At 39.6% G+C, this 17,994-nt stretch overlaps 2 long non-coding RNA genes across 4 annotated transcripts; one reads left to right on the top strand and one right to left on the bottom strand.

Moving 5' to 3' along the window:
* Positions 1-10,153: 10,153 nt before the first annotated feature.
* On the bottom strand, positions 10,154-11,954 carry LOC148933745 (uncharacterized). 2 transcript variants are annotated; one of them, XR_016134410.1, is made up of 4 exons: positions 11,267-11,954; positions 10,707-10,852; positions 10,523-10,594; positions 10,154-10,415 (listed from the first exon to the last, which is right to left on the bottom strand). It is a non-coding gene; the product is annotated as an uncharacterized LOC148933745 (long non-coding RNA). The 2 variants fall into 2 exon arrangements; XR_016134409.1 differs by having other exon boundaries at positions 10,707-11,928.
* Positions 11,955-16,046: 4,092 nt separating this feature from the next.
* LOC148933744 (uncharacterized) lies at positions 16,047-17,852 on the top strand. Of its 2 annotated transcripts, XR_016134403.1 has the most exons (4): positions 16,047-16,739; positions 17,154-17,299; positions 17,412-17,483; positions 17,591-17,852. It is a non-coding gene; the product is annotated as an uncharacterized LOC148933744 (long non-coding RNA). The 2 variants fall into 2 exon arrangements; XR_016134402.1 differs by having other exon boundaries at positions 16,538-17,299.
* Positions 17,853-17,994: the final 142 nt, after the last annotated feature.

The raw sequence follows: 17,994 nt of genomic DNA, 5'->3' as shown, positions 1-17,994 counted from the left end.
TATCTTTAAATTTCTGTACAAGAGCAACATCCAGCGATGGACAACAACAACTAGCCCAATACAAAATTAAAACCTAAAACAGAAACATGTCATACCGTTGGGCCGGGGGCAAACTAACACAAATTCAAGGCATACTAACATTTTTTATGTATTTTTTTAATAAATTAGTGAGGAGTAGAGTGGGGCGGTGGCTCGTGTGTGGAAGCCCGGATTTTTTTTTATCTATGTAACTTTTTTAAATGCAATTAATGAATTTTCCCGTATATGTGTCGTAAATTTAATTCCGTAATTTAATCGTAATTTTAATTCCGTAAATGTAGTATATTTTGAATTATTTTTATTGCAGCTGGCCTATGGCTGGCCTAAATCTGATGTGGCAGGTGGATTTTTTATTGTTGCTGACGTGGCAGGAGAGAGAATGGCTGGCCTATGGCTGGCCTAAGCACCATTGCGGATGCTCTTATATCATATCAAATGTTATATGCATCAATGCATCAATTCATTAAATCATACTTATTGTTGATTTCAAGAATCGCAGTGCATAAACATTTCCCCATTGCTGAAAACCGAATTACAAATTCCGAGTCCGGCACTAATCTTTAGCCATAAAGTCCGTCACAACTCCCTTTCGAGTAAGCTCACGTTGTCAATCCATGTATGCTTCTCATCAAGCTGAAATTGAATCATAGTATAATATACTCCACATTACTCATAAGAAATTGAGAATCAAAAGAAATTTTACTTACCAAGTAGATACTCCATTGAGTTGAACAAAGCTCTCAACAAACGGAAACATATAACTAGGGCAACAGATGCCAAGAGACTTCAACTTTCTAGTGGTACGATTAAACACAACAATCTCCTTTTGCATGTTGCTTGAGAAATACACTAAATTACCATCCTGCAAAAGTTGAAACAGCTCCAGAATACCGTAAGTATGGAAAATAGATTCTCTTATCCACGATCCAAAATTCATAGTCACGAATACTAGGAACTGAATGAGCGTCTTCATCCCCCTTTATAGTCTAATAAAGCTTCCAAGCCAGATTCAGGTGTGGGTAGAGTGGAAAAAGTTTCAGTAGTAAAGTCGAACGCAAGGATAACATTGGACCAAGGAGCCACTTTTGGATATGCTAAACAATAACAAACCCCATTTATGCAAGTAGACCGATAAACTCAAACTCAAACTCATCAGTGGAAGGTAATGGTATTCGCTTCCAGGAATTAGTTTTGAGTGAGTACAAGTGAATCTGATAACTTCTGTTAAGACTCATACCTTGATCACCAGGTCTTACACCATTTCAAATCTTTCAATAAAACATTAAAGGTGAGGTTCCAAAGAGGTTTTAGGGAGGATCTTATACTCATTTGTTGTCGGGTTCCAAAGAGCGGCCTGACCCAACTTGCCATCACTAAGATGAAGTAGACCATTACCGGTACACCAAGTGAAATGATAATCTTTTGTTAGAATAGAGGGAAAATATAAGTAATATTTGGGTGAGATGGTTGTAAGAAAAACGTGAGGAAATTTGGAAAGCTTTAAGCTTTTCATTTTCCAAGTCTCTTGGCCTTTCATATGATGTAACCTCCAATATGGTTATGAGGTGCCTTAATGCCGAGACCTCTCATGTGGCCACTCCTATCCTATAAATAGGTGTGGATTTGAGAGATGAGAACACACGAACAATCATTCTCTCTTCTCTCTAAGCTCTCAAACATTCTAGTTCGCATCTTAGGAGCACTACATTGCTCGGTTCTCGCCTCCAATTCAAGTTCGCCGGAGCCTACGAGTTTGAGGTGCTTCAACTCGGTAGGAGGAAAGTCGTTTCATCTTTCGGGACGTTGCGCCAATCCGTGAGCACTAGCCGGGGCGTATCTCGTCTTGCGGAGAGAGGGTTACCTCGACTCGACTTGAAGAAGACAATAGTTTGCATCTTGTTCTCTTATTGTTTTTCTTTTGTTTTATTTACCTTCTAGTTTTTGGTTCTTTTGTAATAGCAAGAGTTGCCCGTGTAAAGGCTACACTATTTCCAACAATCGCAAGACGAGATAGTGTACTCTTGCTGAAATCATGTCGACCGAAGCTGGAGGGAACGGAAACAACTTCATTGGATCATCTTCTGCTGCAGCTGGCTCCTCAACGATGGCACCTGTTTCGACCTCAAGGGTCATGGCTCAAGCTGACAAGCCTGAAAAATTCAAGGGCTTGGATTTCAAGCGTTGGCAACAAAAGATGTTGTTTTACCTAACTACGTTGGGTGATTCCAATTTCCTCAAGGAGGATGCTCCAACTGTACCGGAGGAGGAGACGGACTTTAATGTCCGGGCTGCCTATGATGTTTGGCATCAAGGAGATTTCTTGTGCAAGAACTATATCTTGAACGGCTTGGGGGATAGTCTCTATTCCATCTTTGCCGGGGCTAAGACCTCCAAAGCTTTGTGGGAGGCTCTTGACAAGAAGTATCGCGTCGAGGACGCCGGTACAAAGAAATTTGTAGTCGCAAAATTTCTGGACTACATGATGGTGGACTCTCGCTTTGTGGTAGAGCAAGCTGAAGAATTGCAAATCATTATCCATGATGTCCACGCTGAAGGGATGGCCTTGCCAGACCAGTTTGTTGTTGCATCAATGATCGAGAAGCTTCCTCCGTGCTGGACAGATTTCAAGAACTATCTAAAGCACAAGAGAAAGGAGATGAAGCCAGAAGACCTGATTGTCCGTCTTCGTGTAGAAGAGGATAATAGGCGGTACCATCAGAAGTCAGGAGGGCCTGAACATGCCAAGGCAAATCTGATGGAGAAGGGAGGATCTTCCAAGCGTCCCCGCCTAAGGGAAGGTAGCTGCTGTCCGAAAATTTGAAGGCAACTGCTTCAACTGTGATAAGCCGGGCCACATGGCGAAGGACTGCCGAAAGCCTAAAAGGATGAAATTCAAGAAGAGTGTTAACATGGTCGAGAGAGACTTCAACGATGATGACTTGGCTGCTGTGGTTTCTAAAGTGAACCATGTTGACAATCCGAAGGCTTGGTTTGTTGACACCGGAGCTACTGTGCATGTGTGCTCTGATCGTAGCCAATTTTCGACCTACAAGCAAGTAGAAGAGAAGAAGCTCCACATGGGAAACCAAGACTCGTCTGAAGTCGTTGGGATGGGAGAAGTGAAGCTCTTAATGACATCTGGTCGTGAGCTGAAGCTGAAGGATGTGCTGCATGTCCCAGACATCCGCAAAAATCTTGTTTCTGGTAGTTTGCTTGTTAGTCATGGCTTTAAGCTAGTGTTTGATTCTGACAAGTTTATGTTATCCAAGTTTGGTACTTTCCTTGGAAAAGGTTATCTTTCCAATGGCTTGTTCAAACTTAATGTAATGGCCACTGGCCGTGTACCGAATCAAGTGAATGATAATAAGAATGCTTCTTCGTCTTACTTGCTTGAGTGCGCCGATTTATGGCATTGTAGATTAGGACATGTGAATCTAAATGCTATAAAAAGATTAGTAAATCTTGATTTACTAAAAGTTGATGAGTTTAATTCACAAAAGAAATGTGAAGTCTGTGTTGAAGCAAAAATGACTAAGCTGCCGTTCCGCTCGGTAGAACGGAGCACCAAACCTCTAGAGTTGATCCATACAGATATATGTGATTTAAAATTTGTGCAAACTAGAGGTGGTAAAAAGTATTTCATCACATTCATTGATGATTGCACAAGGTATTGTTATATTTACTTATTAAGAAGTAAAGATGAGGCAATTGAAGCGTTTAAAGACTTAAAAAATGAAGCTGAAAATCAACTTAATTGTCGAATTAAGTGTGTTCAAAGTGATAGAGGTGGTGAATATGTGGCGCTGTTTGAAGAATTATGTCATGCAAGTGGTATAATTTACCAAACCACGGCTCCATATTCTCCTCAGTCGAATGGTGTTGCTGAACGCAAAAATCGAACACTGAAAGAGATGATGAATGCTCTGTTGATTAATTCATGTTTACCCCAGAACATGTGGGGGGAAGCTTTGCTAACCGCAAATTACATCTTAAATAAGATTCCACTCAAAAATAGGGATGTGACTCCTTATGAATTGTGGAAGGGAAAGAAACCTCCATATACATACCTCAAAGTGTGGGGGTGTTTAGCAAAGGTACAAGTGCCGCCTCCAAAACAAGTTGCAATTGGCCCTAAAACAGTCGATTGTATCTTTATTGGATATGCATTGAACAGTAGCACATGTCGCTTCTTAGTCCATAAGTCAGTTATACCTGATGTAGCTAAAGGAACAGTAATTGAGTCAAGGAATGTTGTATTCTTTGAGAATGTGTTTCCTTGCAAGAAGCAAGATGATCATTCTAGTGAAACAACGATGGATGAAACCACTAGTTCTAATTCTCCAAAAGTGACGAGGACAAGTCCCGAGGATGTAGAACCAAGACGTGGTAAAAGAGTTAGAGTTGCTAAGACTTTTGGTCCAGACTTCATAACTTTTATGTTGGATGGTGAACCAAAGTCACTATCAGAAGCATTGTCTGGCCCAGACGCAGTGTGGTGGCTAGAAGCTATCAACAGTGAAATGGAATCCATTATGCTAAATAACACATGGGTGTTAGTAGACTTGCCGGAAGGCTGCAAGGCCTTAGGATGCAAGTGGATTCTGAAAAAGAAATATAAACCCGATGGTACTGTAGATAAGTACAAAGCTCGCCTAGTGGTGAAAGGCTTCAAGCAGAAAGAAGGGCATGACTTCTTTGATACTTACTCACCTGTTACGAGAATAGCTTCCATCCGGGTGCTTCTTGCGATTGCTGCGTTGCACAATCTTGAGATTCACCAAATGGATGTGAAAACTGCGTTTCTGAATGGTGATTTGGAAGAAGAGATATACATGGAGCAACCTGAAGGGTTTGTTGTGCCCGGGCAAGAACGCAAGGTATGCAAATTGGTAAGTCTCTTTATGGATTGAAGCAAGCGCCGTTGCAATGGCACTTGAAGTTTGACAATGTGATGTTGACAAATGGATTCACTATCAACGAGTGTGATAAGTGTGTTTACATTAAGAACACAGATAACGGGTTTGTTATTGTGTGTCTTTATGTTGATGATATGTTGATAATGGGCAGCAATAGTGCTATTATTAACGAGACAAAAAACATGTTGAAAAGAAATTTCGATATGAAAGATATGGGTCTAGCTGATGTAATTCTCGGAATCAAAATTTTGAGGACTAATGAGGGAATTGCCTTAACGCAATCTTATTATGTTGAGAAAATGCTTAAGAAATTCAACTCGTTTGATTGTAAGCCAGCAAAGACTCCTTTGGAGCTCAATGTCCATCTAAGCAAGAATATGGGTGAGCCTGTTGCTCAAGAAGAGTATGCAAAGGTTATAGGAAGTTTGATGTTTATCACAAACTGTACTAGACCAGATCTTGCTTGTACGGTGAACAAGTTGAGCCGATTCACGAGCAATCCAAGCAAGGAACATTGGAAAGCTCTGTGCAGAATTTTGAGATACTTGAAGTATACTATTGACTTTGGATTGCACTACACAAGATATCCCCAAGTACTTGAAGGGTACTGTGACGCAAATTGGATCTCTGATTCAAAAGACTCATTTTCGACGAGTGGGTATGTGTTCACTGTGGGGGGTGGTGCTGTTTCGTGGAAGTCAACGAAACAGACGTGTATTGCTCGTTCCACCATGGAATCTGAGTTTATCGCTTTGGATAAAGCAGGGGAAGAAGCCGAGTGGCTCAGAAATTTCCTAGAATGTATTCCATGTTGGAAGAAGCCAGTGCCCACAGTAGTGATACACTGCGATAGTAAAGCAGCTATAGGTAGAGCACACAGTGACTTCTATAATGGTAAGTCTCGACACATTCGTCGACGACATAATACCGTAAGGCAGTTGATCAGAAGTGGTGTTATCGCAGTTGACTATGTTAAGTCGGTGGATAACATAGCGGATCCATTAACAAAAGGTTTAAACCGTGATCAAATGCATAAATTGCTAAAAGGAATGGGACTGAAAACCACATCTTAAAAGATGAGTATAGTGGTAACCCAACCATACGATTGGAGATCCCATGGGATTGGTTCAATGGGAAACAAAGCTATACAAATCTAGTTGTAACACTCAGAAGATATTTATCTTCGCCCATTCTTTAGAAAGCATTGAGTGTAGTAACTTGCACGTGGTAAGAGGCTAAGTCTTTTGACTTTTAATGATTCTTGAAATCTCAAGGAGATGCAGTATGACAGGATACTCATGAAAGAATCACCTATGTAAGTGAGAAGTGGGGCCGCTTCGTGTGTGTGAGTCACTTACGAATTCCAAAGAGGTGTTCCACGGCCGAAACGGACACAAACGTGAGAACTGATGGAGTTGAGACAATATTGTGTTGATGCTATTGACTAGGCATACACCAAGGAGGAATAGTTCAAGGCATCGCGTCCACTAGCCCGCCGGTATGTCCGATAGTGTTGACTATGGAAGGTTCAAAACCACAAGTTACCTTTCCAAAGACAGTATCGTTTCTCGAGAACTGAGCAAAAAGTCTGCATACATGCATTTGTGTCTGGTGTTGGTTTGAGCTTGCAGCGCTCTAACCAATGTGGGGGATTGTAAGAAAAACGTGAGGAAATTTGGAAAGCTTTAAGCTTTTCATTTTCCAAGTCTCTTTGCCTTTCATATGATGTAACCTCCAATATGGTTATGAGGTGCGTTAATGCCGAGACCTCTCATGTGGCCACTCCTATCCTATAAATAGGTGTGGATTTGAGAGATGAGAACACACGAACAATCATTCTCTCTTCTCTCTAAGCTCTCAAACATTCTAGTTCGCATCTTAGGAGCACTACATTGCTCGGTTCTCGCCTCCAATTCAAGTTCGCCGGAGCCTACGAGTTTGAGGTGCTTCAACTCGGTAGGAGGAAAGTCGTTTCATCTTTCGGGACGTTGCGCCAATCCGTGAGCACTAGCCGGGGCGTATCTCGTCTTGCGGAGAGAGGGTTACCTCGACTCGACTTGAAGAAGACAATAGTTTGCATCTTGTTCTCTTATTGTTTTTCTTTTGTTTTATTTACCTTCTAGTTTTTGGTTCTTTTGTAATAGCAAGAGTTGCCCGTGTAAAGGCTACACTATTTTCAACAATGGTGCCATCGTCTTTAGAGGAAAATGCAACAAAAAAATGAACGTCTATCTTCAAACATGACAATAAGATTAGGCTTAGGCTCAGGGCAGATGTTTTCTTTCCAAAACAATGATGTAGTAATACATTTTGTCTCAGTTACGAAGATATTAGGTAGACCATCGTCTCCTATCCCAAACTCATATAGATAATCAAAATACAAATCAAATTATTTAGAGATGATAATACAAGTACAATCTAATTAATAGTATTATCCAGAAATACCAGCTGGTAGCTTTTTCAAAAGATTTATGTCTTTGCGTTAGAAAAAAGATAGGAGATGCTGTCTGGCACTTGGAAACAAAAGCGGCTCTCTACACATAATTGATCAGAGTATCTATTTAAACAAATACAAACATGCAAGTTGGAGAAAGAAATAAAATAGTAAAACCTGCGGAAGATTAGAGATTCGGGCCATAAATGGGTTGAAGGAACACGAACACGAACACGGCCACTTTCAGATCGAACACGGCTCAAAGAGAGAGGAAGGCCCATATTAATATAAATATAGTACCCATTTCTATTTATTTCATAATTCTACATATACATAATTGGAGAAAGTCACGTACATAATTAGGTAGGTTTTACTTTTCAAAATTAAGAATTATTTATTTTAAACTAATATTACAAAATGCTAATATCAAACTAAATATGCTATCAAATACTATAACAAATAATCGTTAAATATTAATAATTAAAACGATACTACATAATAACGGAATTCTATAATTGAAAAACATAAGCTAAATGCATAAAATAAAATTATAATAACTAATAGAGTGAACTACATAAATTGTACCTGATCTTTCACTTTCGCACGCAAATGATACCTGATCTTTATTTTATATCGTTTTTGGTACCCGGTGACAAAAATAACCCTAGGTACCAAACTTGTGATTATTTTGTTATGAAAGATATTTTTGAAAATTTCCATTAAATAGTATACCAAACATGTGATTATTTTTTTCTTCATTTCTTATTTCTTTTTTTCATCTTTAGTTTCTCCTTTTCTTCATTTTCTTCTTTCTTTTTAGTATTTTATCTTCCTTTCTTCTTTCTTTTTCTTATTAGTTTATGTTTCCTCTTTTTTTTCTTTTTTCTTCTTTTTCTTCTTTCTTTTTAGTGTTTTATACATATATCTAATTGCATTCATAATATAAATCAAAAACAAAACACCTAATTAAATTAATTATTAAAAATATTTAAATCAATTAAGTATTTTGTATTGAATTGTTTTATACTCATTTTATGGTTGAAACACCTAACTAAAAATATTCAACTCTTAATATCATTATGAATACAATTCACAATTTTAAACTTTTATTAAGATTATATTGATTATTTATTAGTATAATGTAATATAATAATAATAATTATTATTATTATTATTATTATTATTATTATATAATATTGTGTGATTCATAATTTAAATAATTATATTATTATTATTTATTTATTACAACTAGTTTTTAGTATTATAACAATAATATTATTATAATAATTAAATATAATTATAAATATAACTATAATTAAATATATTTGACTGATATTAAAAAACAAATTAATTATTAATTTATAATATCAAAATAATAATTTAAATATTGATTAATAATAATAGTATAAAGAGTGAGAAGAATGAGTGAATAAATTATAATATCACTTTTGGTACTTAGTTTTGTATGCCCAAAATAACCTTAATGATACAAATGGAAATATGTATTTGTTTAGAGGGCATTTTGGGGTCGAAATTGCATCAGGTACCAAAAATGTGAGTTATAGGTACCAAAAACGATATAAAATAAAGATCAGGTACCATTTATGTGCGAAAGTGAAAGATCAGGTATCATTTATGTAGTTCACTCTAACTAATAAAAACTTAATCTAATCATAATCCGGTAAATCTGGAGTATTATATTATTTAATTTTATTTAAGTTATTGTTAAAGTGTCATGGCATTAGCTAGTATGTAATTTAGATAAAATATGTAGGTATGATTGAAAAGTAAGAGTATAAAAAGTAAATTAATGGAAATTATTCTTTTGGGTTTGAGTTTAGTATAAATGGTTGGAGTAAAATCAATATTTAGTGTGTCATTTACACTAAAATAAATTTGAGTTTAGTGTAATGGTTGGAGATCCTCTCAATTGTTTTGCAAATTTACTAATAAAAATCTTAAGCATAGGAATTGTAACAATCTAAATTCTTGAGACTAGCTTATCGATCAATATCAATATACTCGGATGATAATCTTATACTATGTATTTAAGTTTGGTTCATGAAATTGAAAGCCACAATAAATTCTCGGATGATAATCTTATAAGATAATGAATCGTAGTCACCCCTTCAACAAAATTAATCTTAGCTTCAAATTAATGGTTGTATAAATTTATTCTTTATAAATATTGAAGACAATTACGTAAATTTGTAAGTATTTGTTTGTATATACATAAATTATTATTCCAACTAATTAAATAGTTTTTTTATCATAATTCAGTCTCTACTTATCTCATTGAATTGTATATAGTATTTACTTATAATATTGTCAAAATCAGCACAATTGAACAAACACCATAATAAAGTAGGAAAAGATTGTGACTGAATTCAATCTTTAGATAAAAGTAGCTTAACCTTGAAGCTCGAAATCATTGGATCAGCCGATCAGATATTTCGCCCTCATGTTATGTTGACCTTTTAGTAGCTAATGACTGAAGCAACATAAATTTATAACTCACGAATTAATCACTTAGTAAATAAAAAATTATGACGATGATAAATATGAAATGTGAATAAATAAGCTTCACCAACATGTTGCAATTTTTCTGTAATACCCGCGCCAGTTTATAATTATTTGTGTTCAATATAGTAATGTGGAACTAGAGAAGTAACGTCCTCTCCTTTCATTTAAATAAATGGAACGTGAGCCTTTATTGAAACTAATTCTTTCTTTTATTATTTTCGTTACAAGAAGATAGAAATAAAAAAAAAATAAGGATGAGCGAGCAAATTAGAACAGACTAAAGATACACTTCGGACTAAAGAAGTTCGAATATCCTTCTACATACACAAACTATCAAACTAGCTTTCCAATGAGTTACATGAAGTAAAAGATCGGGATGTGAGCCTTCAAACAAGCCCTTCGGTTTTCTTCCTGTAGGCCCGAACCACGGCCCGTTCCCGAGAAGCCCGTCAGGCCGAGGATAGCGGGCTGGGCCGGGAGCAATACAGCAGCCAAGTCTTGCTCTACCCGAAAAGAAATTGAGACAATGACAAAAGTTAACAAAACCTCATATAACAAATGTGAAAATCTGCCAAGTAAGAGGAAATTCTAGGAAATGAGACAACAATACCTTGCAAAAGTGAACACAAGTTGTACTAAAAATAGCAAGCATACTCCTGCACCTCCCCACCTCAACCGAGAGCTGCAATGAGAAAACAAAGGTTCTTAAAACTAAGGAGTACAAGGCTGCAAAATCTGTGTACTAAACAATAAATTAAGGAGGGACAAACTGAGATAAAACAAGTAGAGTTTACCTCTCAATGCTGCCAAAAAAAAATTGGAGGCTTGCCTCATTTGGAGTGGCAACTTATCCTTGACCGACTCCTTGCCATTCAACTAACCCAAACCGTCGCCCTCCAGCTGCACCAATTCAGTCCAACCCGAGCAGCCACCTGCTCCCCTGCACATCAAACAAATAACCTAATGAAGGTAGTACTTAGGCTTCAAGAAAGAGACAAATGAAATGAATTAAAGGTGCCATCTGCAGCATGAGAACAAAGAGCTTTGACAGCCCATTTAATTTCCCCTAAGGTACACAAAATCAGCCTATAAAAAGCCCCTCCACCACACTTATGAACTCCCTTCCGCATACTTCAAACTTCCAGCAACATAACAAGATTGAGAGTAGGAGAGCTTGAGTTCTAAGAGCTGAAAATTCAAGCAGCTGGGGTTTCAAGAGGTAATACACCCCCATCCTTTTTCTTAATCAATCTTTCATGTCATCATGTAGAAACACTAGAACCAGAAGCAATAAGCTACTGCCTTTACATCAAAAATCAACAGCTTAAGTAGTTTTCACAGCATAGAAACTCACATGTTGTTGCAACTGCCTTCAAATGTTAAAAGCCCCACCACAGTGGCACTTTATAACCATTTCAAGATCAATACTTTAGCCTAAAGATCAAGCTCATTGCAGTGAGCTAAACATTAGCTCAAAACTCACAAACTCAAGTCACAATAATAAAAAAAAAGGCCACCAACATAACTACTGTCCAAATCTCAACAAAATACATAGAAGGGAGTATAAGAACGTAGCTTTAGGGCCGAAGGGATCCTCGGAGACCGCCGGCGACGGCGAGGCCATGAGGGCAGCCGCGGGGACTCCACGGCAAGCTCCAGCTTCCGAGGTGAAGACGGTATCGCGTACACCAAGCAACGGCAGGATGGCCATTTGCAGAGCCCGATCCCAGCGTCGAATCGCCGTGGCTGTGGCTGCCTCGGCGGCGCATCCAGACGATGATGGCTGCGATAGCGATGAGGGGAAACGCAGCTCGACGGAGGGCCGGCGGCGCTGGCGGAGCGGAGCTGTGGGTGCACAGAGAGAGAGAGAGAGGCGATGCTCCCTCTCCTTCTCCGACGGTGCGACACCAGCGACGAGCGGCAGCCGCAAGGTGGCGGCGGCGGGTGGCGGCGTTGACGACGAGATGGCGGCGACCGGGTGAGGCGGCGATACCACCGAGAGAGATGAGGGAGGTTGGATTAGGGCTAGTGTTGATTTGGGGAAGATGAGGGATGAGAGAGAGGCCGATGGATTGAAGGAAGGGAGAGTAGTATTTGGGCCTCTTTAATTCTAGCATTTGGGTTTTCTTTTTAGATGTTGGGCCTCCTAAATTTTATTTTGTGTTGGGCTGGTGATGAAGGTATTAATTTGAGCCTCTAATTAATTTGAAGTAGGTATGAAGAACCTAATTAAATCATGGGCCTTTCGATGTTATGGACTTAATAATTAATAGTCCGCAAATTAATTCCACGAAGATAAGTCTAATTTTCCGGAAATTAGCAAGAGTGCTCAAATGATTAATTTTAAGAAATTACGATACGCTAACGATGAATAGACCTCGAGCCAAATTTTTAGTACTTAAATGAATGGCTTAGGAGGTAACACCCTCAAGTTAAGCGAATAATTTTCCCAATTTAATTAAATCTACTGATTTAATTAATATTCAAGAATTCTAGAACTCTTCTAGAAAATTTAGAGGAAGAATAAAATGATCACACACTTAGGATGCATTCATGTTTAAGCTTAACGGATATCTCAAAATCTAATTAAGTATCATTTTATTTCCTAAAGGGACGTCTTCGAACGTCATCTAAGACCAAGTTAAGGAAATTTTCGGAAGGAGCTTTAGCTTTTGAGGTGGGCATTCTTTTAAAACGTGTTTTTAGTATGAAAATGTGATTCTTTGCTCAAGTATGTTGTCATGCCATGTTTTGTTTTATGATTACCTATCTGCTTGGCTATGCCAATTCAAGTTAAATCGAATTCGGGTCCCAGTAGGGCCGCAAACCCTACTCGGACTAGTGTACACATAAGGGGACCGTGAGCTAACAAAAGGGGTTGGCCGGTCCAGTGACCGTCGTGGAATGTGGCCACATTCCCGGTTCACATCAGTTTCAGATATGGTATATCTATGTTACGTGATTGCGCAATCAAATCTTTACTAAAGGAAAAGTATTTTAGTGACTCGGGTCTTTTAAGTAAAACCCCGTGATCACTCAACTGTGGCATTGACAATTAAAGATAGAACCATTTTTGGCAATGTGCCCACTGAGTATATCAAATACTCAGCCCTGCATGTTATTTTTCAAATGTGCAGGTTGAACGTGGACGAGCAGGCGAAGGTGTTGGGACAAACATTTTAAATAAGTAGTTAGGTAACCCAAAGTAGCATGTCTTCATACGTGCTATTTTGTCTTGGACTCTTCCGCTGCAAAAACTAGAATTTTGTGCTAGAAAGCTATGAACTTAGTCTTGATACTCTGAACACGTTTTGACTATGTACCCATATGCCTTTGATACTTTTGATTTAAGTGATTTCATCCTTTTATTGTTGTCCCTTGATTATTGAGAATTGTTTAGTTGCGAAATAGCTACACTCACTAGCACTAGGGAGTTGTGGTCGTGACAGAGTGGTATCAGAGCACCGTTCTTTCGCTCTGGACCCAAGAACCTTCTTTCAAGCCTTAGTCTAGAATGATAGCACTAGGCTAGAACATGACTTAAATGGAAAGTTAAAGGACCCAACACCTCGACTCGTCACGTTCAACCGCAGCAATGAGGTAAGAAAGAAGTTCTTACCAGAAAATTTTCAGTTATTTATGAAAGGACTTGATAAAAGGAAAAATGATTTCTTTTAAAGATATTTCAAAAATATTCAAGGATTTCAAGGAAAAGCATGTAAATTCCATTTTTCTACGAACCAGAGAATTTCAAGTTTAAAATGTTAAGCATAAGGATGTCTTACAAATGCTAAAGTATTATTAGTTATGCATGCCTGATTATGTGAAGTATGATGATAGATCGAGGAAGTTTTTAGAAAGTTACGAAATGACTAATGCATGCAAACCTAGAACGCCTAAGGAGGTACATTAGGCTAGAGTAGCTATGAACGAATAGTCGTGAATGACGACTCTTACACCGCTTCCAAGAGCGATGAAATCAACAGAAAGATGCAAGATAGGGCGAACCCCTAACTTGTCTTGAAAATAGAACTTTAAATGCGAACTACGGCGTACTGTGTTACGACCTTTACGTTTAAAAAGAGAAAGAACGTCCAAAATTATGAGGGCCCACGAGTCACTCAAAACGAATGCTAATACGATCTACCCTATCGGAGAAAAACCCTAATAGGTTATCGATGCGACGGCTAGTACTATATATTTCACTATACATATTACTTCTATACGTTATTTTCTCTTTTCGCGTTTTTGAGAGCCATTCTTTCGTACAGATGGCACGACAGCGCTACACCCATCGTAGGCCGCTCCGAGCTGGCGCGGATTCCGAGGCAGTGATTCGCTACTACCGGTCCTACCGCCGCTGCCATGGGGATACGCTGGCAGAGTTCGTAGCTCACTACGCAAAGTTATGGGAGGAGGCCAACTGTCACGGGGTGAAGCCCTACGAGGGTATCATGAGGCTCGTCGGTCTGTTTCCTGAGGAGTGGCAGAGTTGGATGACGGCCACTGCCGAGTTGTACACGTCGTCCCCGCCTCCCACATATGAGCCTATTGGGGATATGCCCGGTTTTCTTAGCGCAGTCTCCGCAGGGTGCTTCCACTTCGGTGATGGGCCCCCACCAGGGACGCAGGCGCCCGGAAGCGAGGGATTCCGCAGGTTGCCACCCTTGGCCCTCATGCGGGGTGCAGGCGGAGTATTCGAGGAGGGGCAGTCGTCTCGAGCTCCCGCCCACGAGACCACAACTCCCTAGTGCTAATGAGCGTAGCTATTTCGTGACTAAACAATTCTCAATCATCAAGGGACAACATAAAAAGGATGAAATCACTCAAACCAAAAGTATCAAAGGCATATGGGTACATAGTCGAAACGTGATCAGAGTAACAAGACTAGGTTCAAGCTTGCTAGTACATAATTCTAGGTTTGCAGCGGAAGAGTCCAAGACAAAATAGCACGTATGAAGACATGCTACTTTGGGCTACCTAACTACTTATTTAAAATGTTTGTCCCAACACCTTCGCCTGCTCGTCCACGTTCAACCTGCACATTTGAAAATAACATGCAGGGCTGAGTATTTGGTATACTCAGTGGGCACATTGCCAAAAATAGTTCTATATTTAATTGTCAATGCCACAGTTGAGTGATCACGGGGTTTTTCTTAAAAGACCCGAGTCACTAAAATACTTTTCCTTTAGTAAAGATTTGATTGCGCAATCACGTAACATAGATATACCATATCTGAAACTGATGTGAACCGGGAATGTGGCCACATTCCACGACGGTCACTGGACCGGCCAACCCCTTTTGTTAGCTCACGGTCCCCTTATGTGTACACTAGTCCGAGTAGGGTTTGCGGCCCTACTGGGACCCGAATTCGATTTAACTTGAATTGGCATAGCCAAGCAGATAGGTAATCATAAAACAAAACATGGCATGACAACATACTTGAGCAAAGAATCACATTTTCATACTAAAAACACGTTTTAAAAGAATGCCCACCTTAACAGCTGAAGCTCCTTCCGAAATTTCCTTAACTTGGTTTTAGATGACGTTCGAAGACGTCCCTTTAGGAAATAAAAAAGATACTTAATTAGATTTTGAGATATCCATTAAGCTTAGACATGAATGCATCCTCAGTGCGTGATCATTTTATTCCTTCTCTAAATTTTCTAGAAGAGTTCTAAAATTCTTGAGTATTAATTAAATCAGCAGATCTGATTTAATTAAATTGGGAAAAATTATTCGCTTAGCTAGAGGGTGCTACCTCCTATGCTATTTATTCAAGTATTAAAAATTTGGCTCGAGGTCTATTCATCGTTAGCGTATCGTAATTTCTTAAAATTAATCATTTGAGCACTCTTGCTAATTTCCGGAAAAATTAGACTTATCTTCGTGGAATTAATTTGCGGGCTATTAATTATTAAGTCCATAATATAGTAAGGCCCATGATTTAATTAGATTCCTCACACCTACTTTAATTTAATTAGTGACCCAAATTAATACCTTCATCACCAGCCCAACACAAAATAAAATTTAGGAGGCCCAACATCTAAAAAGAAAACCCAAATGCTAGAATTAAAGAGGCCCAAATACTACTCTCCCTTCCTTCAATCCATCGGCCTCTCTCTCATCCCTCATCTTCCCCAAATCAACACTAGCCCTAATCCAACCTCCCTCATCTCTCTCGGTGGTATCGCCGCCTCACCCGGTCGCCGCCATCTCGTCGTCAACGCCGCCACCCGCCGCCGCCACCTTGCGGCTGCCGCTCGTCGCTGGTGTCGCACCGTCGGAGAAGGAGAGGGAGCATCGCCTCTCTCTCTCTCTCTGTGCACCCACAGCTCCGCTCCGCCAGCGCCGCCGGCCCTCCGTCGAGCTGCGTTTCCCCTCATCGCTATCGCAGCCATCATCGTCTGGATGCGCCGCCGAGGCAGCCACAGCCACGGCGATTCGACGCTGGGATCGGGCTCTGCAAATGGCCATCCTGCCGTTGCTTGGTGTACGCGATACCGTCTTCACCTCGGAAGCTGGAGCTTGCCGTGGAGTCCCCGCGGCTGCCCTCATGGCCTCGCCGTCGCCGGCGGTCTCCGAGGATCCCTTCGGCCCTAAAGCTACGTTCTTATACTCCCTTCTATGTATTTTGTTGAGATTTGGACAGTAGTTATGTTGGTGGCCTTTTTTTTTATTATTGTGACTTGAGTTTGTGAGTTTTGAGCTAATGTTTAGCTCACTGCAATGAGCTTGATCTTTAGGCTAAAGTATTGATCTTGAAATGGTTATAAAGTGCCACTGTGGTGGGGCTTTTAACATTTGAAGGCAGTTGCAACAACATGTGAGTTTCTATGCTGTGAAAACTACTTAAGCTGTTGATTTTTGATGTAAAGGCAGTAGCTTATTGCTTCTGGTTCTAGTGTTTCTACATGATGACATGAAAGATTGATTAAGAAAAAGGATGGGGGTGTATTACCTCTTGAAACCCCAGCTGCTTGAATTTTCAGCTCTTAGAACTCAAGCTCTCCTACTCTCAATCTTGTTATGTTGCTGGAAGTTTGAAGTATGCGGAAGGGAGTTCATAAGTGTGGTGGAGGGGCTTTTTATAGGCTGATTTTGTGTACCTTAGGGGAAATTAAATGGGCTGTCAAAGCTCTTTGTTCTCATGCTGCAGATGGCACCTTTAATTCATTTCATTTGTCTCTTTCTTGAAGCCTAAGTACTACCTTCATTAGGTTATTTGTTTGATGTGCAGGGGAGCAGGTGGCTGCTCGGGTTGGACTGAATTGGTGCAGCTGGAGGGCGACGGTTTGGGTTAGTTGAATGGCAAGGAGTCGGTCAAGGATAAGTTGCCACTCCAAATGAGGCAAGCCTCCAATTTTTTTTTGGCAGCATTGAGAGGTAAACTCTACTTGTTTTATCTCAGTTTGTCCCTCCTTAATTTATTGTTTAGTACACAGATTTTGCAGCCTTGTACTCCTTAGTTTTAAGAACCTTTGTTTTCTCATTGCAGCTCTCGGTTGAGGTGGGGAGGTGCAGGAGTATGCTTGCTATTTTTAGTACAACTTGTGTTCACTTTTGCAAGGTATTGTTGTCTCATCTCCTAGAATTTCCTCTTACTTGGCAGATTTCCACATTTGTTATATGAGGTTTTGTTAACTTTTGTCATTGTCTCAATTTCCTTTCGGGTAGAGCAAGACTTGGCTGCTGTATTGCTCCCGGCCCAGCCCGCTATCCTCGGCCTGACGGGCTTCTCGGGAACGGGCCGTGGTTCGGGCCTACAGGAAGAAAACCGAAGGGCTTGTTTGAAGGCTCACATCCCGATCTTTTACTTCATGTAACTCATTGGAAAGCTAGTTTGATAGTTTGTGTATGTAGAAGGATATTCGAACTTCTTTAGTCCGAAGTGTATCTTTAGTCTGTTCTAATTTGCTCGCTCATCCTTATTTTTTTTTTATTTCTATCATCTTGTAACGAAAATGATAAAAGAAAGAATTAGCTTCAATAAAGGCTCGCGTTCCATTTATTTAAAATAAAGGAGGGGACGTTACTTCTCTAGTTCCACATTACTATATTGAACACAAATAATTATAAAC

The sequence above is a fragment of the Salvia hispanica genome, chromosome 1 (genome assembly GCF_029641045.1).
Source record: "Salvia hispanica isolate PSC_SH4W2 chromosome 1, Shi_PSC_v1, whole genome shotgun sequence".
Taxonomy (NCBI): Eukaryota; Viridiplantae; Streptophyta; class Magnoliopsida; order Lamiales; family Lamiaceae; genus Salvia; species Salvia hispanica.
Note: the sequence above shows the minus strand (reverse complement) of the source record. Positions and strands in the feature narration are given on the sequence as shown.